The sequence below is a fragment of the Leuciscus leuciscus genome (assembly GCF_965113295.1).
Source record: "Leuciscus leuciscus genome assembly, chromosome: 25".
Classification (NCBI taxonomy): domain Eukaryota; kingdom Metazoa; phylum Chordata; class Actinopteri; order Cypriniformes; family Leuciscidae; genus Leuciscus; species Leuciscus leuciscus.
Window position 1 is genome coordinate 24,898,889 of NC_138724.1, and position 27,077 is coordinate 24,925,965.

The 27,077-nt window shown below is 38.7% G+C and overlaps 1 long non-coding RNA gene and 1 pseudogene across 2 annotated transcripts in view; one reads left to right on the forward strand and one right to left on the reverse strand.

The window, feature by feature from the left end:
* Positions 1–27,077, reverse strand: part of LOC309490836 — a 30,730-nt gene extending 3,653 nt beyond the window's left edge. Inside the window, exon 1 of the long non-coding RNA XR_014202852.1 lies at positions 26,858–27,077. This is a non-coding gene — a long non-coding RNA (uncharacterized lncRNA). The remainder of the gene's footprint in view (positions 1–26,857) is intronic.
* On the forward strand, positions 713–18,337 carry LOC309490809 (ribosomal oxygenase 1-like; annotated as a pseudogene). Its single transcript, XR_014211737.1, has 17 exons — positions 713–990; positions 3,135–3,292; positions 4,443–4,614; positions 6,914–7,045; positions 7,124–7,278; positions 8,598–8,697; positions 8,781–8,894; positions 11,778–11,884; positions 11,967–12,074; positions 12,698–12,732; positions 12,832–13,010; positions 15,055–15,159; positions 15,251–15,392; positions 16,704–16,824; positions 17,783–17,882; positions 17,964–18,050; positions 18,159–18,337. The product of XR_014211737.1 is annotated as a ribosomal oxygenase 1-like (transcript).

A 27,077-nucleotide genomic window follows, 5' to 3' on the forward strand; every position in this document is an offset into this window, starting at 1 on the left:
TTTGTGTAAAAATGATACTGTAACACAATCAATTATATTAATAGTGGTAATTAGTTTGAATGCTTTTTCGTAATGCTTTTTAATCACAGCACTGTTAATGATTCATTTTCCATTATTTCATCATAATTTTTTCTAGATCAAAAAATGACAACAACTGTATTATGGCACAAACGGTCTATCTGCTGTAAATTCCCATGAAGCAAATATTCCAAGCAGATCTGACCATAGATAGATAGATCTGACCATAGACAGTATAATAGGTCTGACCACTGTCTATGGATCTGACCGATCTGACTGACAGGTGTCGTGCCGAAAAGTGATGGTCCGCCGAAAATTGATTGCCGTCCGCGGGAGCGCGCGCAGCGTGTTAAAGCTGTATCGCCCAGTCTCTTTACGACTACAGCTGCTTTTATGTGGATCAAACAGACATGACTTGCAAATAAACATCAGCTTATGTCCGTGGTAATAGGGACTGAAGCCTCTACTTATTGATTGAAAGGTTATTTCTGCCCTGAAATTAGTTGATTTCCTTCAGAAGAATTATATTTGACAGATTATAACTCACCTAGTACTTTTTACCTCTTAAAATACCTTTAGATGTTTTTCTACATTCACAAGGTGAGATTCTCTAACCTATTCTATAATATCTTAATTTATGCAGTTATGTGTTATTATAAATAATAACGGGGGGGGGGGGGGGTTGTTTCTCACAGTAAACTGCCATGCAGGCTAGAATTGCGAAACATTATTGGATAATTCTTATAATTTACATTTCTCTGGGCCAATCGGAATCTTAGCACTTTTTCTCTTGGCCAATCGGAATCTAGCACTTGCGTCATAATCTTGAAGCACACACACCATGACACACACAGCGTCAACAACAGCTGAGCTCGCCATTTGCCTGGCTACCGTGCGAGTCTAATGGAAACTCACGCATGAATTTTCCTGCATTGAACTTGTTTTAGCGCCCGCCAAAGTCTTATTTGATCGGTGGGTAATGTAGATGAACGGCTGCGTTTGTGACAGGGCGCATGTTTTAACTAAAAGAACGACCAGAGAGAGAGAGAGCCGGTCGCGCGCGCGCACTCTCTGTGTAAACGACTTCACCGTCTCCAAACTAGGCGCTGTGTTGCTCTCTCTCCCTCGCACATATTAATCAAAAGAAATCGACACGGTGGTAAAAGGTCGGAAGACCAAAGTTTCGTGTGGAGCATTCGGAGATTTTTTTTTTCCCTGAATTATACTGCTGGGTGTGAATTGTGCTAAATAAGTTTCCTTATCTTCTCTGAAAAGTGTTCCGGACATTCAGCTCAGCTGACATAAAACAACACTTTAATTAAACGAAATAAAACTATACAGTGATGAAATGTTTTCTATGTTGACAACTTGACACAAATCTTGGATGTCCATGTCCTAACTGCTGGGATAATCACACAACGCGCACGACACGTCCAATTCGCGAACTAATAATGACTCCTTTGAACCGATTCATTTTAATGAATCGTTAAAACAACTGATCTTTCCAACAGTGAACTCAGGAGACGTCTGAATCGGTGTATAACTAATCAGTAACATTTTACAATAAGGTTCTATTTATTACATACATTATATAAAAAGTACAGTTTGCTAACTCAAGCTTAAACTTTAAAATAAATAAAACCACTTTTTTTAAAAGCATTTTAAACATTTTTCCACACAGTGCTATCAAGAATCGATAAGAGAATCGTTAAAGAATTGGATCGATAATCAGAATCGTCAGTGGCATTATTATTGATAAAATCTTATCAAATCCCATCCCTATGTGAAGACAGTAAAATTATAATCAAACATAAAAGAACATACATGTTTTTTAATATATTTTTTTTTAAGAGTAAAAATATGCTAACATGAGGTCTTATTGTGTCACTGTCAGTCTTGTTACATCAGTGCAAAACTAGGGTATGCAGATTAATTATTATAATTATTATTATACATCATTCATCAGCATGCATTGATTAATCCCATGGCATGTATAAAAAAAAAAAGTTAGTCTGAACCCCCCCCCCCCCCCCCCCCCCCTCACCTTTTTTAGTCTGAGGAGTTTGCAGTTTCTTTCTTGAGTTTGTTTCTACAGTACTGTGAAAGTACTGGCACTTGTGTTAAAATGCTGTAATGCTTTCAAAAATACAATCACACATTTAATTTATTTATGATTCAACTTCTATTAACTAATTCAGATCAATGGGGGGGGTCATCTTCTTGACGGCCTGGTGACTGAGGGGAGAGAGTTCAGCATCCTAACAGCCTGGTGGATGAAGCTGTTGTTGAGTCTGGTAGTGCGGGAGTAGAGGCTCCTGTACCTCTTCCCAGAGGGCAGGAGGCTGAACAGATTGTGAGCTGGATGACTTTCATCGCTCACAATTGTGGTCGCTTTGCGGATGAGGCGGGTGAAATGAGCAGGAAGGTTTCTTCAAGCATCTTGGAGACGTTCCCGCAGTTCTTCTGGATTTAGTCTGTCTCAGTTTTTTCTGTTTCTTCATGTAATCACAGACGGACTCGATGATGGTGAGATCAGATCATACCGGCTGTTGTCAGACTCCTTGTGCATACACAAATCTCACTGGATTATTACAATTAATGGCAAAAAGAATGTTTGGAAATGTAAACTGATATTTCCTACTGACACACTACAGCAAAAGATATAAATAACTGGAACAGGATATTAACATGCCTAAGACTTTTGCACAGTACTGTCTGTAAATGTCATTCTTTCTCTCTCTTAGGCATATTCTTTTTATATTTCTTCCTTCTACACAACTTCTATAATTGCTGCTTTTTTTGTCTATGAACTTTAAAAACGACTTTTTTATAAACCTACTTTTAAAAAGATTAAGATACATTTTTAATCTTCTACTGACTTGTATTGATAGAATGTTCAGCATATGATAGTGATGTTGCCTTAGTAGTATTTACATATTGAATTGTGATTGATTTCTTTGATCTTTTTTTCTGAAACTCTGTTCTTTATCTGTTCTTTTGTGATCCTAGCTTATGGGCTTTTCACAGCCTCGCAGTTTTGACTGTCTTTGTTGAATCAATATTCTGAGGGTCTGTCTCCTCGACTCTATGTAACACATTGAATTGTCTTCTTACAGAATATGCCCAAGTTTAATTCTATTTCCATCAGTGGATACCACATACAGGAAGCTGGCGCTGATGCCATCCTGGAGTTGGCTTACACTATTGCCAATGGACTGGAATACTGCAGGACCGGACTGAAGGCTGGACTCACCATGGATGAGTTCGCTCCCAGGTTAACTCTGAGATTCAGTGACATTTACATTCATCTCTACAGTTCTACAATTCCATATTATTAGTATTGCTTATATTATATTATTATTATTATTGTGTAATATATTATTTAACATGAATTTATTTTAATTATAATAATATAAAATAATAAAAGCATGTTAAATAATATATTACACAATGCTTATTAAACAATGGTAATAATAACGATAATAAAATAATTGATACATAATGATGATTAAAAAAAACATATCAATTTTATGATTATTTTATTTAGTCATTAATACAAACTTGAATTAATACATTTTTATTAAGTAGTTAAATGTAATTAATTATTAATGAAATGTATTAAACTGTATTGATTGTATACACATTATTATTATTATTATTATTAGTAGGATTATTATTAAACATGTTAAATGATATATTACACAATACATATTATAAAAATCATAATCATATTGATAATAAAATAATACATTATTATAACTACTACCACTATTATTAACAGTATTAATCATAATATGAATAGTATTAGAAATGAATATAAATAATCCATCTGTTTCTTTAATACAATTATAATTGATACATTTTATAAATTAATAAAATATATAAAATGTATTGCATAAATATTGTTGTTATTATTATTGCTACTACTATATTTGAATACATTATTTCAAATTAATTCAGTTACTATACATTTTATTTAATGCATATTAATTAATAATTACATTATAGGATATAAAGACGATGATAATGATATAATAATAATAAAGAATGTGATTTTTCTGTATTTATATATTAGATTTAATTGCTTAAATCTGTGAATGTTACGTTTCGTGGCGCCATCTGCGGACACTATTAACATGTTAGCCAGTGTTCAAAGCGCCAAATGCAAGTAGAAATCCATGTTGAAACAGTGTTATTCACCAGTTGCCTGGTAACTTTATATGAATTTTGAAAATGCATGGTGGTGGGAGGAGTGATGTGGCTTAGTGCGATCATCAAATATCTACGGTTGTGATGTAACTATATAACTACTTTGGGGGCATGGTCAGGTTTTCCTTCTTTTTTGTCTTTAGCTGATCACATGTTGAGTTTTCTAAAGGTTTCATGTACAGTACTGTGATTTACTGTGCATTATCTCTTTTTAGACTGTCATTCTTCTGGGGCATAGGCATGAATTTTTATATGGAAATAGCGAAGCTGAGGGCCGCACGCCGTCTGTGGGCGACACTCATCAAAGAGAAGTTCCAACCCAAGACCTCCAAATCCCTCCTGCTGAGAACTCACTGTCAGACGTCTGGATGGTCCCTCACTGAGCAGGTACTGTGACCGCAGGCTCGTTCACACTCACAGCTGGTGATTTCACAGCTGTTTCTCTTTGCTCTTTGAAAGATGATGGACAATAGCTTGTTAAATAAGCCGTGGTGGTGCAGTAAAGCGTAACAGTAGCCCCTTTCACACAGCGCTTTGAACCCGGCAAATTGCCGGCAAATTGCCAGAGCGCCTTCTGTGTGAACGCAAACTCGACCCGGGATTTATGCCGGGATCGATGCCGGGTCGGGACCTAGTAACATTGCCGTGTTCAGTCCCGGAACGCGCGCTGTGTGAACAAAAGCCGTAACAATGCCGTGTCGTAGTGATGACGCTGAAGCCGGGATCGTTCGGCAGCTGTGAAACGGTACATAATGCGCAAGTTTATGATCGAATCAGAGAAACAAATGCACAGGCGTGGTTTCTAGAGAGAGAGATCGCAGCTCATAAGCAAACTTAAGACGCTGCGGAGACATTACAAGTCACATCGATGTCACGTGTCTTTACGGCATTTTTACGGGTTGTGTGTGAACGCACTCTCTGATTCCGGAAAATCACTGGCAGTGTGAATGACCAAAATCAAACGAACCCGGGTCAAATCCCGGGTCACTTTATCCGTGTATTTTCCGGAATCTCTGTGTGAAAGGGGCTAGTGTTAACTCGCATTTTTGACGGGTAGTATGTGACATTTTGCCATTTGCTTGTTTTCAATTTCTGTGATGTCATGCTGGGTAGTCACTAGTGACGTCCCCGGGGGAAATATCATTGGTCCAAAGTCCAGCCATATTTTTAGCAAGTTATGTTTAGAGGTCAACCGATAGTGGATTTTACGATACCGATATTTAGGTTTGACCGTACATGCCGATAACCGATTATTCAACCGATATTTTTTTAAATGAATACTGGATTAAAAACAAACAAAACACTCCAAATAAAACAGTGCTGAACTGAAATGTGCTAAATGAAACATTCTTATCTAAATGTGCAATCCGGAAAAACTATCGGTGTGGATTTTTGCCGATTACGATAGTTCCACCAATCAACTATCGGCACCGATATATCGGCAAAACCGATGAATCGGTCGACCTCTAGTTATGTTGCGACGGGTCTCATGATCACGCCAGCCGCCGCGGCGAAATCACCGCGGCGAAAATAAACCAGCCGCATTTCAAAGTCGTTCCCGAAATGACCGCCAGGTGGCGCAAAGGGACATTGTGCAAAACAGCAGCAATTGCCGTATTTTAAAATGTAAGTGGGTTAAATATAAAACCCTAAGCCTAATAGGCATATTTTTCATATATGTAAATAGGCCTATTAGGCTACAACAGAATAGAACCAAAGATAGAATCAATTTTAGAACTGAAAAAATTGAATCAAAAGTTAAAAATAGAGACGATATTAGGAGCAATGACGCTGAATATTTTTACTATTCTATTGAGGAATTAGATAAATGAAGAGCTCTCGTGAGCGATACAATTGCATAGTAATTTATAGTGATTTCAAAAGCAGTCCTTAAAAAATAAATAAATGGAGTAGTGTGGCATAATTTTTGAGAGATTACGCGGAACGCGTTTTAGTTAAGATCCTAGTTTCAATGCCCTTAATGTATATAGGCTACTGCTTTAAAAAAAAAGTCACAACGCGTTTTGAGATTGTTTTGAATTAAACATTGAAGTTTAAAATGTAGTGTTTTGGCACACCAGGCCGAGTGGCGTTACGCATTGTTCAAAAATCAGGTTTTATTCTGGCATGTTGAATTGGCGTTAGAATTTTTTTTTTGATTTATTAGATTTAGATTTTAGATTTCGTTAGATTTATTTTTCTCATAACAGCTAAAAAAACTTAATATATGCCTTAATATGACCTACTTAAAGGAGAACTCCGGTGAATTTTTAAGTTAATCTTGATCGTTTTACCTTTGTGAGTACTGTCTATAGAAAAAAAAACGAAACGGATCAGTGCTTGCAACGCGGAGCTGTTACAGTTAATGCCCAGAGCTCCCATTCAGCTAAAACGGCAGTTATGGGGGCATTAACCTAAAGAGTGTCTTTGTGCCTCTTAACAGACACAAAATGTCTGTCCAACATGAACAGGGCCCTTACATGACAACAAGATGCGTTTAGCAACTTAGCCATTGTTTAAACTCACCTAAATAGTGTTTTAGACAGCTAGCTGTAGTCTCGCGCTGAAGTCCCGTGGGAACTCAGTTGTAGCCGGAACACGATGCTCCTCCCACCTGCACTATGTGCGCGATTTTTATTTTTTTGTAAGTGCTGTAAAATGTAATAGCATGACTTCTGTTTTGCAGGCTAAGGCACCAGCAGCAAAGAAAATCAAAAAGGAGAATGGCATCCAATTAAACAAGAAATCAAATAAAAAGAAAAGAATGAAACCTCTGAAATCCCGCATGAGGCCCAGCAGCTCTGAGAAATCTAGAGGCGTAAGTGTCTAACTGTACAGCGACAGATACAGGAGCATTAGTGGAGATATGAAGCTCACGATGTTCTGGTTTTTCCAGGAGAAGGACTGTGAGACCGATGACGCTGAAGGATTTGACAGTCCAGCCCTCGACGCACTCCTGACGGATCTGGCGAAGGTCAACAACAGCAGAGATAGAGCTAACAGACTGTTCCAGTGGCTGATTCACCCAGTCCAAGACAAAAGCTTTCTCAGGTTTGAGACCACACACACACACACACACACACACACACACACATTTATAGCTCAATTGAATTAGTTTCATAATTGATGAACTTTGCAAAATTAATACTGTTGTTGAACTGAATTGAATCAACACTCAACTGACTTTAAGTCAAGTCATCTTCATTTATATAGCGCTTTTAACAACATGGATTTACAGTGATAATAGGACTTTAGCTGAATAATGACACTATTGTCTTCTGTAAAGCTGCTTTATAGCTGAAATTGACGTTGTTTCATACTTGTTGAATTCTGTGACATCAATACTGTTGTTTTCTTATTTATTACTGTGAAACAATCTGTGTTGTATAAAGTACTGTAGAAATAAAGGACTTGAAACACAAAATTATAAACATTATAAACTCAATGCTATAATGCAAAAACTCATTCCCTGTACCGTATGACAATAATAAAACTCATCCTGTCCAGACTTAATAATAAAAAAGCTTGTTACAACAAATTCTGCCATATTGATTAAAAATCATTAATTATTTTTTTGGTTTAAAACAGAGCTAATGATTCTCCCATGATTCTGAATAGATAGCTAGACAACATAACGTAATTTAGTAGCGGTTCTGACAAAATATTAATTTCTGCAGTCTATTAATAGAAAAACATTTCATTAATTTGAATAAATAAATAAAAACTTGGTTTGAGTAAATGATTCAATGACTCACTCATAAAGACTTCACTTCATTTTTGAACGAATCTCTTGAACGAATGATTCAATGACAAATAACATTTTTAACAGTCACTTGTCGCCACCTACTGGTGTAACGATGTAATTGATACAGTCTTTATTTGAAGCCTCAAGTTACTTTCAGAAGGCGAATTACTGTATTTTGATCTCTACCGTAGACATCAGTGTTTATACCCAAACTATAACTTTTATCCCAGTATTGTAACAGAAATAATGATAATGTGACTGTGAAATTGTGTCATACCTATTCATGACAACTGCTCTCTCTGGATCATAACACAGATCTGAATGTTCGCTGTGATCGGACTTGTCGAAGGTTTAATAGACAGAACTGAATCGTTGTCATTTAGGAATAAGATCGTGTGGCTTTTTGAATCGAGATCACGATCTTTTAACAGCTAATCACGCAGCTCTAAATTGCAGTCAACTACTTTTTTCATGAAAATGATATTCAATGTTTCTTTTGATATTGGTATTGGAATATGATCATTTTTCTTAAGCAGTTTGCATTAGATTGACCTAGTAAGTCATCCAGAAAGGTTACTAGAAGTTGCTTTGGATCAGAGATGTCTTGTTTTGTCTACATTTATAGAGAGAACTGGGAGAAGAAACCAATGCTGATCCAACGGCAGAATCCAGATTATTACAAAGGACTCTTTTCTACCGCCGAGTTTGACCAGATCTTAAGAAACGTAAGCAATTTTTGTTCTTTGATTCAGAGGGTATCGGTATATCTAAAGCTGTTGTCAGATGTAATGTTCAGTGTTTTGCTCAGGATAATGTGCAGTATGGAGTGAACCTGGACGTGACGAGCTACACAAATGGCAAAAGAGAGAAACACAATCCTCCAGGAAGAGCGTTACCGTACACAGTGTGGGATTTCTAAGAGGTACAGATCATGAACATTTCCCTAATACACTAAAACTGATGTGTTGTATGATTACTGGTATTACATTTTAGCTTTGATCATATATATGTATTAGGGGTGGAACGGTACACAGAAGTCACGGTTCGGTTCAGACATCACGGTTCGGTACGAGTTCGGTACAATGGAGGGAAAAGCAAAACAAAAATGTAGAAGGCAATTTTTTTTTATTGTGCATGTCTGTAGGCTGTTCCACCAAAGGAAAATAAATGTTTTAAGCCTTGTATTTTTTAAATAAGTTTTATTAATAAAGTAAAGGCATAGAACCAGTTTATTTGTAGTGCATTGCCAATAGTTTTATATAATTAGTTTATTAATTAAATTAATAAAAAGACAAAAAAGACCTTGAGATATGTTTGGTAATTGTACCTGAATGAATTTAAAATTAATTTGCTATATTTCAGATCAATATATTTGTTTTCCTTAATTTTAATAACACTAACTTTATTCTCATCTGAATTATAAATAATTTATTTCTGTATAAAATAATACTACCATTAAAAACAAATTTGATTTTCTTTTGATCAATGTAGAATGTGTAACTTACTCACTGTGTTGGGTGACAGTTGTAGGTCACAGTTTGACAAGAGTTTACAGTTTGACAAAAGCACAATGTTGTGTTTTATTACGAGTGTACACAAATATAAGTAAACACTTTGCAGTTTGAATGATGTCCAATGAACAAAATGAGTATGTTTTTATGTTTCCACTGTTCGATCGCGCCCGCGCCTCTCTGAACACACACACACGCGCGCGCACGCATGCAGGCACACACACAACATATTCCAGCATTGCAAACTTGACATCGCAGCCTGTCCATTATAGCCTGTCTATGATTATAGCCATAGATATTATGTCTATGATTATAGCCCATAAGTTATAGCCACGGAGCTTCAGAGCTAAGGCGGAGCTACAGATTAGATGTCCCTAAAGAACCCGCGTATCTGACAGTAGTTCCGCATTACATTAATTAATTTGCACGCAAGTTTTATTTATTTTTATACCGTGTATTCTCCGTGTGTATTCATGCACCGAACCGTGACGCCCGTACCGTCTCGGTTCAATACGAATACATGTACCGTTCCACCCCTAATATATCAGTCCCTCCAGAAAAACGCGGAGTTTTTTAGTGATTGTTGCGGGCAAAAATCCTTGATTATGCGGCAAGATTTCTTAAAAAATGCGATGGAATATGCGGGATATTTATGCAATTTTATGCGATGAAATTGCGGGAACTTGCAAAAATTGCGGGAACTTGCGAAAATTGCGGGAACTTGCGAAAATTGCGGGAACTTGCAAAAACTGCAGTTTGATGAAAAAGAGAAAAAAAAAGTGATTGCCCAACACCAATTACATTAATAGTGTAATAAATGTCTTCATTTTAGTTTGAATGGGAAAGACGAGGTGTAGGCTATTCACCCTGCTTAGGGGGATGCGATCAAAGCCTGGAGTGGAGCAAAAGCATGTTCCTCTCTCCACTCTAAGCGTTCTTTTATCACTCCGCTCATGATCCACTCCGGGTTTTCCAGTCCCGCTCACGGAAAAAATGCTCCATGTTCACTCATTTTTAAGAAAGTTACAGAAAACAACTTCTACAAACAATTTTAATTTGCCAACATTTGATAATAATAAATAAAAGTGCATGACGTGCAAATCAGATAACAATCAAGTGCAATAAACATGTTTTGTCAGGGCATCACTCCCGAACCAGCATCAACACTCCATTTTCAACATCTGCTTAACTTACTCCTTCACACCACAGACACGTCTTTTTGCCTTCTGTGTCTGACGTGATTTAACTTCTCCCCAGTTGTTCCATGAAAACATGCAAAGCACGGCCTGCGGTGTAAGATACGACCGGATTTTTGTGAAATAGGCCTATCGCGGGGTTTGCAGCTTTTCAATGATGTCGCGTAATTACGTCACTTCATAACGTTCCCATGGCAACAGGGGAAATGGCTGCGCTTGTGTGAAGTAAACCCAACATTTGTCAACTTTCTGCTGACTTTTTGCAACGAAAATGCGGGGATTATGAAATCATGCAAGCCCGCATATTTTGCACGCGGAAATCTGCAATTTATGCGGCAAAAGTGCGGCGTATTTAAAAAAATGCGCCCCCCGCATAAATATGCGGACTTTGGCTGATTATGCATGGAATCATGCGATCGCATAATCGCGTTTTTCTGGAGGGACTGATATATATATGTGTGTGACCCTGGACCACAAAACTAGTCACATCGGTCACAGTTTTGAAACTGAGATTTATACATCATATGAAAGCTGAATAAATAAGCTTTCCATTGATGTATGGTTTGTTTGGATAGGACAATATTTGGCCAATATACAACTATTGAACATCTGGAATCTGAGGGTGCAAAAAAATCTAAACATTGAGAAAATCGCCTTTAAAGTTGTTCATTTCTGTTCATGATTGTGCTGCATTCACTCACAAAAATAAATGTTTTATATATTTACGGTAGGAAATTTACAAAATGTCTTCATGGAACATGATCTTTACTTAATATCCTAATGATTCTTGGCATAAAAGAAAAAGCGATAATTTTGACCCATACAATGTATTTTTGGCTATTGCCACAAATATACCCGTGCGACATGTGACTGATTTTGTGATCCAGGGTTATATATATGTATATATATAACTCCAATAGTGGGGGCAATATAATGTAAAAGATGCAAAGGTGATAATATTCTGTTGTGCAAACATTCTTAAAATTAGTAGGGCTGTCTTAACAATAAACATAACACTTCTGTAAAGCCTCAGTTTTGATTTGACTATGAAAGTGTGAAGTTTATTGACAGATGTTGTTGTTTGCTGTGTGTTGTCAGAGCGGCTGCTCTCTCAGGATGCTCAATCCTCAAGCGTTTTCCTCCACTGTGTGGCAAGTGCTCTCCATTCTTCAGGAGAAGTTTGGCAGCATGGCAGGGGCAAACATGTATGTGGCGATGCATAAACTTTACTCATAAATATTAGATTCTTCACTGTCAGTTATCATTGACCTGTGATATGTTTTTCAGGTATCTAACACCACCGGGGACGCAGGGCTTTGCTCCTCACTATGACGATATAGAGGCTTTCGTTGTTCAGCTCGAGGGCAAAAAGCACTGGAGAGTGTACAACCCTCGGTGAGTCATCAGTTATGCTTTAAAGAGGCCATGTTATGCCCTTTTTCAAAGTCTTGATTTAGTTTTTAGGTCTTCTAGAACAGGTTTTCATGCTTTAATGTTCCAAAACCACATTATTTTCCCCATATTCTCCATTGTTGCAGCTCCTCTCTTCCCATTCTGTCAGTAACGCTCTGTTTAGTTCCTGTCTCTATGAAGCCCCTCCTTCTGAAAAGCACACTGTGTTCTGATTGGTCGGCTAGATCAGTGTCTTGTGATTGGCCAAGCAAGCGCTTCGAGTGTGTTTGGGAAATGTCCCGCCCCTTACCATAACTGCCAGTTTAACACTCTACTAACTAACTCAACCAGGCCCCGCCCCTTTATTCTACGTATGAATTATTTAAATGAGGAATATTGTGACGTGTTCGTTCCCGGAAGAAACTCAAGACTACAATGGAGGCGTTTCAGGAGTTCAGAAACACTGACACTGATATAGAGAAGAACTCCCGCTGGAGGGACTTTGTGCTCGAACAGCAACATTACACACTAAAGAAAGATGAACATGTGGAAAAAAGCATAATAGGACTGTAACATATCAAACTCCTCAGAAAAACTAAACTAATAGCTCTTCTGTCTTCCCTCAGTTCTGAAGATGAAGTGTTGCCGCTGGTGTCCAGTCGTAAGTACATAGCTGGTCATATTAGCTAACCTGATAAAAACACGTATTTGATTCTTTCTGAAGTGAATAAACCCTCTGTCTGTTGCATTTCTCCTCAAGCTAATTTCAGTCAGAAGGAGATCGGGCAGCCCATCATGGACGTGGTGTTGGAAGCTGGGGATCTGCTGTATTTTCCCCGTGGCTTCATTCATCAGGGTGACTGTCTGCCCGACGTTCATTCTCTGCACATCACCGTCTCCTCCTACCAGAGGAACAGCTGGGGAGATCTGCTCCTGAAAGTACAAGCCTTTACTTCTGCTTCTGTGCCGTCAATCATTAATGAATTTCAACTGTCAAAACATCTTCACACCAAAATCTAAAGAAAATGAACCTATTCTAGGGCCATTAAAGGGATAGTTCACCCAAAAGTGAAAATTCTCTCAATATTTACTCACATTAAAATTATTTACTTGAAAATCTTAGTATTTTTCTTACACACACCCAGGGCTTGACATTAACACCCGCCAACCCGTCAAATGTGGGTGTATTTCAGGAGTGGCGTGTAACGCAGTCTCTTTCACTGGTTGAATTTGATATATAACACATACATTTTTCAATTGTAGTCTTTTAAAAAGGCATCTGAAATAATAAACTAAGTGCAATGTAGTCATTTGCCTTGGATTAATATTGTTGGTGTTACAGGGCTTGAGTTACAGTGTGACATTGCGCATAATTTTACTCATTCTTGCAGATTTTGTGCTCAAAACCCAAAATGCGTGAACATTAAGCCGCCTCTCAGTACTAAATTCAGTTTGTTTTCGCTGCTTATTGCGCTTCTTCAGTCAAACACACACAAAATAATGTCAAAATGCCGTTCTTGGCGAGTATTCATGTAAATGCAGTCAGTTGTGTTTTAAGTGAATGTAAACAGTCGAGAAAGAAAACGCATGTGTAACAGTATAATGGATCCGTGCGTCAGGTCTTAAAGTGACAGCAGCCTAATATACCTGATGCCAAATTATGAGATAATATTAAATATACACTACCGTTCAAAAGTTTGGGGTCAGTAAGATTTTTTATGTTTTTAAAAGAAGTCTCTTCTGCTCACCAAGGCTGCATTTATTTGATTAAAAATACAAACAAAAACAGTAATATTGTGAAATATTATTCCAATTTAAAACAGCTGTTTTCTATGTGAATATACAGTAAAGTGTAATTTATTCCTGTGATCAAAGCTGAATTTTCAGCATCATTACTCCAGTCTTCAGTGTCACATGATCCTTCAGAAATCATTCTAATATGAGGATTTGATGCTCAAGAAACATTCATTATTATTATCAATGTTGAAAACAGTTGTGTACAATTTTTTATTTTTATTTTATTTTATTTGTATTCTTTGATGAATAGAAAGTTCAAAAGAACAGCATTTATCTGAAATCTAAAGCTTTTGTAACATTAAACACTACCGTTCAAAAGTTTGGGGTCTGTAAGAATTAAAATTGTATTTTTGGGGGACAGAAATAAAATAAATCAATACTTTTATTCATTAAGGATGAGTTAAACTGATCAAAAGTTACAGTAAAGATATTATAATGTTAGAAAATATTCTATTTTAAATAAATGCTGTTCTTTTGAACTTTCTATTCATCAAAGATTTTTTTCTGTTTTCAACATTGATAATAATAATGAATGTTTCTTGAGCAGCAAATCATCATATTAGAATGATTTCTGAAGGATCATGTGACACTGAAGACTGGAGTAATGATGCTGAAAATACAGCTTTGATCACAGGAATAAATTACACTTTAAAATATATTAAAATAGAAATATTAAATTGTCATATTTCACAATATTACTGTTTTTTTTTGTGTGTGTTTTTTTATCAAATAAATGCAGCCTTGGTGAGCAGAATATACTTCTTTTAAAAACATTAAAAATCTTACTGACCCCAAACTTTTGAACGGTAGTGTATTATGTCAGTTTTTCCCCATGGTATCAATGTCAAAATTATGGCCAGTGAAAACGCTGAGTGGCTAGTAACTTTGGAAATCCAGTAATAAGCAAAAAGTTAATATCAAGCCCTGCACACGCCTATCATTTGGCTTCAGAAGACATTGATTTATCCACTGGGGTCGTATGGATTACCATCATGATTGCTGTGTGTGTTTTTCAAACATCATCCATTCATTTGCATTATGTGGACTCACAGAGATGGATTATTTCCCTAAAAATCTTTGTTTGATTTTTGGTGTGAAATGTGCTCTAGAGATATTTATTATGTAAGACTAAGACCCTGATTCACTCAATGATATTGTCACTTCAGCGAATATTTTTGATTTGCAGTTGATGCCAGCAGCTCTGGAGATCACGATGGAAGATGATGTTGAGTTCAGGAAGGGGCTGCCGCTCGATTACCTTCAGTTCATGGGAGTTCAGAACTCCGAGAAGGTACTTGTGTTCAGACTCCATTAATATACAAGCTTCGATCTGTCCATTCCTGATCTATATCGACACTGAAATGACTCGTGCATGTGAACAGGAAGACCCACGAAGAGACAAATTCATTGCACACGTTCAGGGCCTGATGAAGAAACTGATCCAGTGTGCGCCAGTTGATGCTGCTGTAGATCAGAAAGCCAAAGACTTTCTGCACGACTGCCTTCCACCTCTGCTGAACTCTGGTGAGTCTTACAACTCATAGTTTTCACGTGACACCTGACACCTGAAGGGCGAAACAAGGCTTTCCTCCACTGCACGGCACACCAGTCATTTTTTCCAGGTTTTTACTAAGTACTAATGTAGTAATACAGTGATTTAAAAGACCAATTTCAATATACACCTTATTGATGATGCGTATTATGTACATGCATCATCAATAAGGTGTATGCGGGATTTGATCTTTTAATATCACTGTTTTAATATAAGGCACATTAAGTTTTTTTCACGTTAAGCTTTAGTGTTTTAACTTTTAGTGATTGACACACTGCAGCAAGGGCTGCATATGAATCACAAGTGCCCAAATCTTGCATTTCTGAGCACATATTTTTGTCATTCTTCTAACATGACATGTCATTCTTCATTAAGGGGCTTAATTAGTGGCAATCTCCATAGAAACAATTATTTTTAACAAATTAAAAACATATTACAAAACAATTTAAAATTGGATTTTAGAGCACAAACCCATATGGAAAATTCAGACAACTTAGTAGCAACAATTTTACTCTCTGTTTAAACTTTTCTTTAGAAACCTCAATAAATGATGTGGGAAGACTGTTCCATACTTTTAACCCTCTGTATAATACACTAAACTGTGTTTGAGTCGTACGAGAGTAGGCAGGCCTAATAAGACAACTACTACGAGTCGGATACTGGTGAAATTCATTATTAAAAATAAAAATATTACAAAAGTGCTGGGGAAATAACTTTTTTATAGAGCTATAAACGAATAAAGCAATTTGAAGTTGATTCACTTGGTAAACACTAAGAATACTTGCCTGAGCAAACAGTGATTGGGAGGGGTGTCTACGATTTACACAAAATATTATTCTTAAAGCTTGCTTCTGAAGGGGGGGGGGGGGGGGGGTACTAGCCCAAGCAACATTACAGTAACTGATATATGGGTACAACATTGAGTAATACAACATAACTGCAACTTTTTTGTTAATCAAGTGCCTTTTGAGAGGTGATCTAAATATTAGTGGTTTGAAATAGATGGAAAATTTGTTCCATGGATGTTTTGTGCTCCAGTCACGTGACTGAAAACTATCAGTTGCATGAAAACTAAAGGTGATATCTCTATTGAATGGTCAGACATACAAATGTCAGTCTCAACTAATTCTTTGAGTTTCAGAAAATATATGTTTGCAAATTCTGTTTTTAAAGAAATTAGATATCTCAAAACAAGTAGTTGTGTTGAATCAGAGATCAAGCTCTGTTTGATACTGTATGTTAAACTGTCCGTTTAATAAAATGTATGTGTGTGTGTTTTGTAGAGGAGAAGGCCGGCAGTGTGTACGGGGCTCCTGCTCGATGGGGAGACGGTGAGGCCCTTAATGTCACTGTTGAACTCAAGGGCCAAACCAAAATCAGGCTGATGCGGGCCGGAGCGGCAAGGTACCTCATCCAGAACATTATCTTCATGTAACACTTCTCAATCTACAGAGCAAAAGACATTATATTTCACTCTCCTTTAAAGGAACACTCTGACTTTTTGGGACTTTAGCTTATTCACAGTATCCCCCAGAGTTAGATAAGTCCATACATACCTTTTTCATTTCTGTGCGTTCTGTAAGTGTTATTTGACGCACCCACCGCTAGCCTAGCTTAGCACAAAGACTGGATGTAAATGGATAAGGTAGCATACTAATCCCAATAAGAGACAAAATAATGCAGTAATCACTCCGCCCAAGTAGCTGTGCTCCTACGCCTAGTGAGAATATAGTTCCCAGTATTTATACGATTAAAAATGGTTATCTAACTCTGGGGGATACTGTGAATAAGCTAAAGTCCCAAAAAGTCGGAGTGTTCCTTTAAGGTGCATAAAGTGAGTCTGATTTGAACATGATGAGAGAACTCAAAATAATATAACTCCAGATGGATGTTCAGATAAAGATACACATTTATTTAGTTGTTTTGTTTGTGTTAAATGTGACCCTGGACCACAAAACCAGTCACATGTCGCACGGGTATATTTGTGGCAATAGCCAATAATACATTGTATGGGTCAATTTATATACAATTTCCTACCGTATATATATAAAACATTTATTTTTGTGAGTGAATGCAGCACAATCATGAACATAAATGAACAACTTTAAAGGAGATTTTCTCAATGTTTCGATTTTTTTTTTTTTTTGCACCCTCAGATTCCAGATTTTCAATAGTTGTATCGCGACCAAATATTGTCCTATCCTAACAAACCATACATCAATGGAAAGCTTATTCATTCAGCTTTCATATGATGTATAAATCTCAATTTCTAAAAATTTACCCATGTGACTGGTTTTGTGGTTCAGGGTCACAAATGGTATATGCCATGTGTTAGAATCAAAAAAATAACTTGTCTTCATAGGTTGTGCAGTGATGGAGACACTGTGCGTCTGTATTACACTACTGAGAACTCTAGAGTCTATCATAAAGAAGAACCCAAGGACATTGAGATGAAAGCAGAGGTAAACCTGCACTCTCTAATGTCTCTAATGACTGTAGCTTTTACCTTTATTAAGCATTTGACTGATCATGTGTTTTAACAGCACATAGATGCCATGGAGTTTCTGATTCATTCATATCCCAAGTTTGTTTCTGTGGCCAGTTTACCATGCGAGACAGCGGAGGCTAAGGTACCGTGTGGATTTCATGGACTTTAGCCCTATATGACCTGTTGAAATTGCATGTATGTGTTTATGCACATGTGTTATTCTGTGTTTGAAATTAATCTCGTTTTGCAGATGTCTCTGGCCGAGCTGCTCTTCGAGAAGGGAATGATCCACACAGCCGAACCTTCGACCGCTTAATAAAAATATTAGTTGTTGGCCAAAGAAAACGAGAGTTCTACATCATATGCTTGTCATCTGTTCAAACGGCAATGTTTTTTAAAACTCCAATGTGTATAAAACATCTATTGAAAGCAAACGAGTATTTTTGAGGTTTCTTTTCTTTGTACCAGGTGTATGTGTGCGTGTACAGGCCAAAAGTTTGGACACATTACTATTTTTAATGTTTTTGAAAGAAGTTTCTTCTGCTCATCAAGCCTGCATTTATTTGATAAAAAAATACAGAATATATATATTATTGTGGATATATTATTACAATTTAAAATAATTGGTTTTCAATTTCAATATACTTTAAAAAAGAATTTATTCCTGTGATGCCATGCTGAATTTTCAGGATTATTACTCTAGTCTTCAGTGTCACATGTGACATCCAGTCTATCACATGATCCTTTAGAAATCATTCTAATATGATGATTTATTATGAGTGTCGGAAACAGTTCTGCTGCCTAATATATTTGATGAATAAAAGGTTCAAAAAGAACTGCATTTATACAAAATAAAAAAAATATTTTCTAATAATATAAATCTTCACTATCACTTTTTATCAATTTAACACATCCTTGCTGAATAAAAGTATTGATTTATTCCAAAAAAAGAAAGAAAAAAAATGTCTATTTTTTTAAAATTTGCTGTTTTTATTTTTATTTTTTTTACTTTTTATTCATCAAAGTATCCTAAAAAAGTATCACAGGTTATGAAAAAATATTAAGCAGCAGAACTGTTTCCAACTTTGAAAATGAATCATCATATTAGAATGATTTCGAAAGGATCATGTGATAGACTGGAGTAACGATCCTGAAAATTCAGCTTTGCATCACAGAAATAAATGATAATTTAAAGTATAATAAATTGAAAACCAATTATTTTAAATTGTAATAATATATCACAATATTACATTTTTCTTCTGTATTTTTTATCAAATAAATGCAGACTTGATGAGCAGAAGAAACTTCTTTCAAAAACATTAAAAATAGTAATGTGTCCAAACTTTTGGCCTTGACTGTATATATACTCACCTAAAGGCAGTGGCGGTTCTACATTGAATTACACCCTGGGCGAGACCCCCTTAGAGCCCAATTTGGACATCATTCTTCTAACCCCATTGGCAGATCATGTTTTGCTTGTTTTAAGCAAAAACTACATTTTTCTTTATTTGCACCAGAAAACATCTTATGTCATTTTACTACTTTAGTAATATAACGTTATGCATCTTTATTTAAGAAATGTTTGATATTTGGACTGGAAACAAGACAAAAATACTAAGAAAAGCATTTTTTGCAGTGTAATAACTGAACTTGTAACAGTTTTGTTGCAAAGCACAATATTATGGTGAAATAAGATCTCGTGTTTGAGTTAAAACCGAATTATTGTTAAGCATAGCAAGAATCATAGCAAAAAGGCTAACAAATAAGAGTTATACCCACCAATTAATATTGCCCCTTCATTCATGACATGGATACCGTAATCATACAGAGAAAACATAGTTGCATACCTTTATCTTTCGCTCGTTTCTAAAAAGGGGACCTGATGGCTTTGACCTTTCTTGTCCATCTCTTATTTGGCACTCGACATCGACAATCAACAGATTTCCCCTGATCCCCCCCATACCAACTGTCACTCACGACGAGTCACGACCAGAAGTCAAGACTAAACCAATTCACCTTGGTGGTGGTGACCAAGTAATCGTTTTGTATTACCTATTTTTATTAGCCATGCAGACAATTCAGAAAAACAAAAATGTGCAGAAAATATAGAGGCCTGTATTTATAATATTCTGAATGAAATGTGCGTTATTTGGAAGAAAGTCGAGGTGTGACTGAATTTATTTTTTATTTTATTTTCTGCTCGTGCCGGCGGCGCCGCCCCCCCAGAAATGCCGCCCCGGGCGATTGCCCGGTTCGCCCGTGCCAAAAAACGCTACTGCCTAAAGGATTATTAGGAACACCATACTAATACTGTGTTTGACCCCCTTTCGCCTTCAGAACTGCCTTAATTCTACGTGGCATTGATTCAACAAGGTGCTGAAAGCATTCTTTAGAAATGTTGGCCCATATTGATAGGATAGTTGATGGAGATTTGTGGGATGCACACCCAGGGCACGAAGCTCCTGTTCCACCACATCCCAAAGATGAACTGCTACTGTACTAAGGGCATGTAACGTTAAACACAGTAACACACAACACGTCCAGATCTTACCTTCATAATTGTGGATGTAGCTTGAAGCCCTTCTCCTTCTTGGTTGTCGATGTATGGGTTAGTGTTTGGATAATTCGACTCACGTCGTTCACCGTAACACTAGGGACATCTTGAAGCGACCGAGTGAAAAACACCATAGTTGCTAATAGGCTTGTTTGAGATGCGACTTGCCTCGCCTGAAATGTATGCGAGAGTAGGCGGCTGCAGTGAGAGGAGGAGTGAAAAAAGCGCAGGCAAGCCGGACAGTTCTCTCTTCTCGCAGTGGATCTGACACCTGTGAGATCAAAGATGGATATAGCGGGATTCACGCTTGTGCACAGTGTTGCTAATAAACTGGATGTAATTCAAGTTCTGTTGCTTTTATATGAAAATAAATAAAATGAACAAGACACCCAAAGTGCTTGTTATTTAATTCCATTCCAAATACATGTTTATCAATAATTTTTTCTTTAATACAGATGTTGTGAGATTGTCTTTTGTCCATGTTAAGCTACCGTAGTTTGGGTATGCTAACCGCTGGAGGGCATTGTATTACTGTTATCGATAGAGTCCAATGCATGGCTTATATGCTACTCTGTGCTATAGCTAAATAAAACCCTCTTTAATGAAGACCACGACCCGTGTCTTGCCTCATAACATGACATGGTGTCAGAATTAAGGACCTCACGCCGACATTGAGAGCAAGATGGCAAAGTTTGGACCTCCCGAGCCGTTTGATTTCTCGCAGCCAGCGGAGTGGCTTACATGGCGGCAGAGATTCTCCCGGTTTAGAGTCGCATCGAAACTTGACAAAGAGAGCAGCGAAGTGCAGGTGAACTCGCTCTTGTACTCGATGGGGAGAGATGCCGAACCTATTTACGGCTCGTTTGTGTTTCCTGCGGCAACTGAGGCCATGCCACATCCAGAGTATGAGTTTAATCTAGTGATGCAGAAGTTTGATGAACACTTTGTCCCGAAAAGAAACGTCATCCACGATCGCGCCTGTTTTCATAAGCGGAGTCAAAGGGCCGGTGAGACAGTTGAAGCTTTCGTGCGGAGCCTGTACGAGCTCGCGCAGCACTGCGAGTTCGGTGCGGGGAAGGACGAGCAGATCCGGGACCGGATCGTCATCGGAATAATGGACAAAGAAGTTTTGCAAAAACTCCAGCAAGAGGCGGACCTGACTCTGGAGAGAGCCATCCAGCTTGCACGGCAAAGTGAACAAGTGAAACAACAAAGTGCAGAGCGTGTGGAAACTACAGTGAACGAGGTGAGACAGAAACAGTACAATAGCACAAGGAGGAGCTATGATAAACCACGGCAGGGACAAGGACAGAAATACAGTGAGAACAAACTGAACTGTCAGAGATGCAACAGGATGCATGATAAAAAGGAAAGCTGTCCAGCCCGTAACAAAAGGTGCAGAAAGTGCAATAAAATCGGACATTTCGAGGCCGTGTGTAAATCCAAGATGCTGAAAGAAGTCAGAGCAGAGGCCGTTATGGATTCAGATGAGGATTCATTTTTTATTGGAGAACTATTCCTGAGAGCAACTACAAAGTTAAACCCAAACATCATTGAGGAGTCAAACCCGGATACTGACTGGGATGTAGAGCTACTAGCGAATGGCAGTCCGGTGGATTTTAAAATCGACACAGGTGCTGACACCACCGTTATGACTGAAGCGACTTTCAGCAAACTACGTCAAAAAACAAAATTGAACAAGTCCAGGCCAACAGTGTACAGCCCAGGTGGGAAAGTCCGATGCGTGGGTAAGTTCCTTGCCACCACTACATACAAAGGTCAGAAGTACCAATACTGGATTACAGTCATAAAGGGACAGTATGTTAGTAACTTGTTGGGCAAGGCAGTAGCAAAGCGCATGGGGTTGGTAGCAAGAGTCAATGCTATCACTAGTGACTTAACAAGCGATGTGTTCGGGGAAATAGGACTACTGAACTGTAAGCCTGTTAAGATCGAGCTGACTGAGGAAGCAGTCCCATACAGCGTCAACACGCCACGCAGAGTTCCGTTTCCGCTCCTTCCAAAAGTGGAGAAAGAGCTAAAGCGTATGCTGAGCCTCGAGATCATTGAGGAAGTTACAGAACCGACAGACTGGTGTGCCCCAATGGTGCCCGCTCCAAAACGCAACAAGGATGAGGTCAGAGTGTGTGTGGATTTGAAATGCTTGAACAAGGGAGTGAAGCGCGAACGTTACATTTTGCCCACACTGGAGGATATAACACCTAAGCTGGCAGGAGCCAAGGTTTTCTCCACTCTGGATGCCTCTAGCGGGTTCTGGCAAATTCCATTAGACCCCAGCTGCCAGAGATTGACAACCTTCATTACCCCAATGGGCCGGTTCTGCTTTAAACGTCTGCCATTTGGCATTACATCAGCGCCTGAGATTTTCCAGCGGCTGATGACGGACCTGCTCAAAGGCCTAGAAGGGACTGTCGTTGTGATGGATGATATCCTGGTTTACGGATCTACAAAAGAGGAGCATGACCGCCATCTCAACGCAGTGTTGCGGACGGTTAAGGCGTCTGGTCTCAAGCTCAACAGGGCTAAGTGTCACTTTGGGAAGACTGAACTGCAGTTCTTTGGACACATCATTAGCGCGGACGGTGTGAAGCCTGATGAGAGCAAAGTGGAGGCTATCGCTCAGATGTCCAGCCCCTCCAACGTGGAGCAGCTGCTGCAGGTGCTTGGACTGGTTAACTATGTTGGAAAATTCCTGCCAGGCCTGTCTACAGTGTTGCATCCACTGACTAACCTGCTCAAGAAAGAGACTGCGTAGGTTTGGGGTGAGCCTCAGGAGCAAGCATTTAACAAAGCAAAAGCAATGCTCATGGCTGCACCAGTCCTTTGTTATTACGACGCCAACAAACCAACAGTGGTCAGTGCCGACGCCAGCAGTTATGGCCTTGGTGCTGCCCTGTTGCAAGACCACGATGGAGAGTTGCGGCCCGTTGCCTTTTGCTCGCGCACACTCACTGAAGCGGAGAAGAGGTATTCGCAGATCGAAAAGGAGTGTCTGGCATCTGTCTGGGCTTGTGAACGGTTCGCCCGCTACATCCAAGGTATGGGCCGGGTCCGTTTACAAACTGACCACAAGCCATTGGTGCCATTGATCAATTCATACGATCTGGACAAAACGCCACTACGATGTCAGAGACTGCTTATGCGCCTCATGCGATTCAATGTCACTGCTGAACAGGGTTGGGGAGTAACGGAATACATGTAACGGCGTTATGTAATCAGAATACAAAAATCCAGTAACTGTAATCCGTTACAGTTACGTCAAAAAACATAGTAATCAGATTATAGTTACATTTTGAAAAAAGGGGGAATACTTTCAGGATTACAATGGTTTCATTTAAAACTAAATAAATAAGTATTTTGGCATAATAACACAATATTAAGCGCTGCTTGATTGTACAGTAGTTCCTGGTTCTGTTGCCAGTAATGACTCACGTGTGCCACCCGCTGGTGCGTGTGCAAATAACAGCTGACTACAATCTCCTCAGACGCAGATTGAATCACTGCTACTAGTAGAAACGATGCTGCCTGCGGATAAAATCGCTTTTAATTCATGGAAATTCCGCTGCTATTTTGTAGAAATTAGGAGAGTAGCTTTTTTAGTACCCAAAATGTCCTTTCTTATCTTTTCTCACGTAACGGGATGTTCGCTGTCTAGGTAACGTTGGGGAACTCCCACTGCCAACGCCCCAAGTTCAGTCAGGCAAATTAAGAAAGATCACGGCTTTAGTCAACATGTAGGCCTATTTTAAAATAAACTAATATGTAGATTGTGTAAAAAATGTAAATGTTGAGTTTTTATTTTTTTAGTTAAAAATTAGTTAAAAAATAAAACAAAATAATCTGTAATACCATACATTAGCCACTAGATGTCTGTATAGACCTTTACATAAATATATTTCAGGCATGTGTGTGTATATTTTGCAAATATTGTACACTGGACCAAATTCTTTAAAAAATATATATATATTTATTCTTGCTTGACTTTATTTATATATGTGACCTTGAAGTAATCCCAAAGTAATCAGTTACATTACTTTCATATTATAGTACTTGGATTACGTTACTGAATACTTTTTTTATGAAGTAATTTGTAACTGTAACGGAATACATTTTTAAAGTAACCCTCCCAAGCCTGTATATATTTCTTCTTGCTTGACTTTATTTATATATGTGACCTTGAAGTAATCCCAAAGTAATCAGTTACATTACTTTCATATTATAGTACTTGGATTACGTTACTGAATACTTTTTTTATGAAGTAATTTGTAACTGTAACGGAATACATTTTTAAAGTAACCCTCCCAAGCCTGCTGCTGAACATGTTCCCGGTAAGCAGCTAGTAGTCGCAGATACGCTCTCCAGACATCCACTGAAAGACAGCTACGTGCCTGAAACAGAAATGCAAGTAAAGGCATATGTGAACACTAAAGTGGCTAGTAAGCCAATCAAGTCACCCAAGCTCGAGGAAATTCGCAGAGTCACACAAAGCGATGCTGAACTTCAAAAAGTAATCACATTCATCAGAAAAGGGTGGCCTCGCAAAATGGCGGAGGGCTCACCACTGCGTGGATACTATGCAGCCAGAAGTCACTTATCAGAGTCGGACAGTCTGGTCCTATACCACGACCGCATAGTAGTTCCAGCAGTACTCAGAGCTGGGGTCCTGGACCAACTGCACGAAGGTCACCAGGGCCTCACCAAGTGTCGGGAGCGAGCCAAGTTGACAGTTTGGTGGCCAAACATTGGAGCACAGATCACAAACAAAGTGAAATTATGTGACTTTTGCAGAGAGCACAAACCTACACAAAGACGTGAACCACTGGTAACCACTCCCCTGCCCAGTGGCCCATGGCAAAGGATTGCTGTTGACCTGTTCGAGTTAGAGGGTAAGACTTTTCTTGTCGCTGTCGATTACTTCTCTAGAGACATTGAGATTGCTTCCCTCACCACCATTACCAGCAAGCAGGTTATTAACAAGCTCAAGCACATTTTTGTGAGATGGGGCATCCCGCTAGAACGGGACACAGTTCACATCAGCAGAGTTCCAAAATTTCAAACAGAGGTATGGTTTCACTCACATTACCTCCAGCCCACATTATCCACAGTCGAACGGAGCGGCAGAAAGGGCTGTTCAGACTGCCAAGTACATCCTCAAACAGCCGGATCCCTGCTTAGCCCTTATGGGTTATCGCTCTACACCAATCGCAGCAACAGGTGAAAGTCCAGCACAGCTCATGACTGGTAGACAAATCCGTACTACTGTTCCGGTCCTAGAAAAGACATTGCTGCCACGTCCATTCAATCCGGATCAAGTCTACATGAAGGACGCAACAGCGAAAGGTTCATACAGATTCTACTACAACCGCAGGCATTCGGCACGCGTGCTCCCTGAACTTCACCCTGGTCAAACTGTTAGAGTGAAGCTCGATGGGGAGAAGGGATGGACAACACCTGCCAGGGTCACCAGTAAGTCCAATGAGCCGAGATCCTACCTCGTGGAGATGGGCAATGGGAATGTGACCCGTCGGAACAGGCGTCACCTCCAGACGGTTCCTGAGACCGAACCTCCTGCGGAACAGCAATGTGCTCAGCCTACAGAGTCTCAGCAGGACAGCGGTTCCCCACCGACAGATGTAACTGCGCTGCTGGAATCACCAGTGAGTCAGCTACCTGCAGGCCCTTCCTCAGGGTCTCCCCTTCCACCATATACTCCTGTGAGAAGAACTTCCAGGGGCCGTGAGATAAAGGTGCCTCTTAGGTTTCAGGAATGATATGACATGTTCAAAAGGGCAGAATAATCCCTTTCAGGACTGAGGGTAGTCTACCCCTGTGACGTCCTGCACCATTCTGAGACCATTTGCAAAAAAAAAAAAAAGAAAAAAAAAGGGAAGATGTTATTTTGATAACAAAGTTGTTGCATTTATTTTGTTACATTGTTTAAGAAAATGTAAGATTTAATTAATATTGCAAAATGCAGATGTTTGGGATCTTGTTATTGCTAACTTTCAAAAAGGGGGAGATGTTGTGAGATTGTCTTTTGTCCATGTTAAGCTACCGTAGTTTGGGTATGCTAACCGCTGGAGGGCATTGTATTACTGTTATCGATAGAGTCCAATGCATGGCTTATATGCTACTCTGTGCTATAGCTAAATAAAACCCTCTTTAATGAAGACCACGACCCGTGTCTTGCCTCATATCATGACAACAGACATATGTGTTTTTTTGTTTGTTTTTTAATAAAAATTAAATTGCATAACCCAAAGAGATCGCACTGTCAGTTAGTTGGGGAATATTCACACATACCATATACACATAAAACATGATATTAAAATCAAACATTTTAAAAGGGAACAATACATCATGGTTGTTTAAACCAATGAGCATTAAGCTGTGTCGTCAGCAAGTCGTTTCCCATCATGCTTTTGATCAGCGCAGTCGGTGGAGAGCAACTGCGCTCGACTGCAGAATCCGACACGTGCGTCTTGCGCTCGTGAGAGATTTTTGACATACGTCAGCATGACATCAGAGCAAGGCGGACCGCACTCGGACACATTTCTAACCGGCATGCATCTCGCGCTGATCACCGGTGATCGG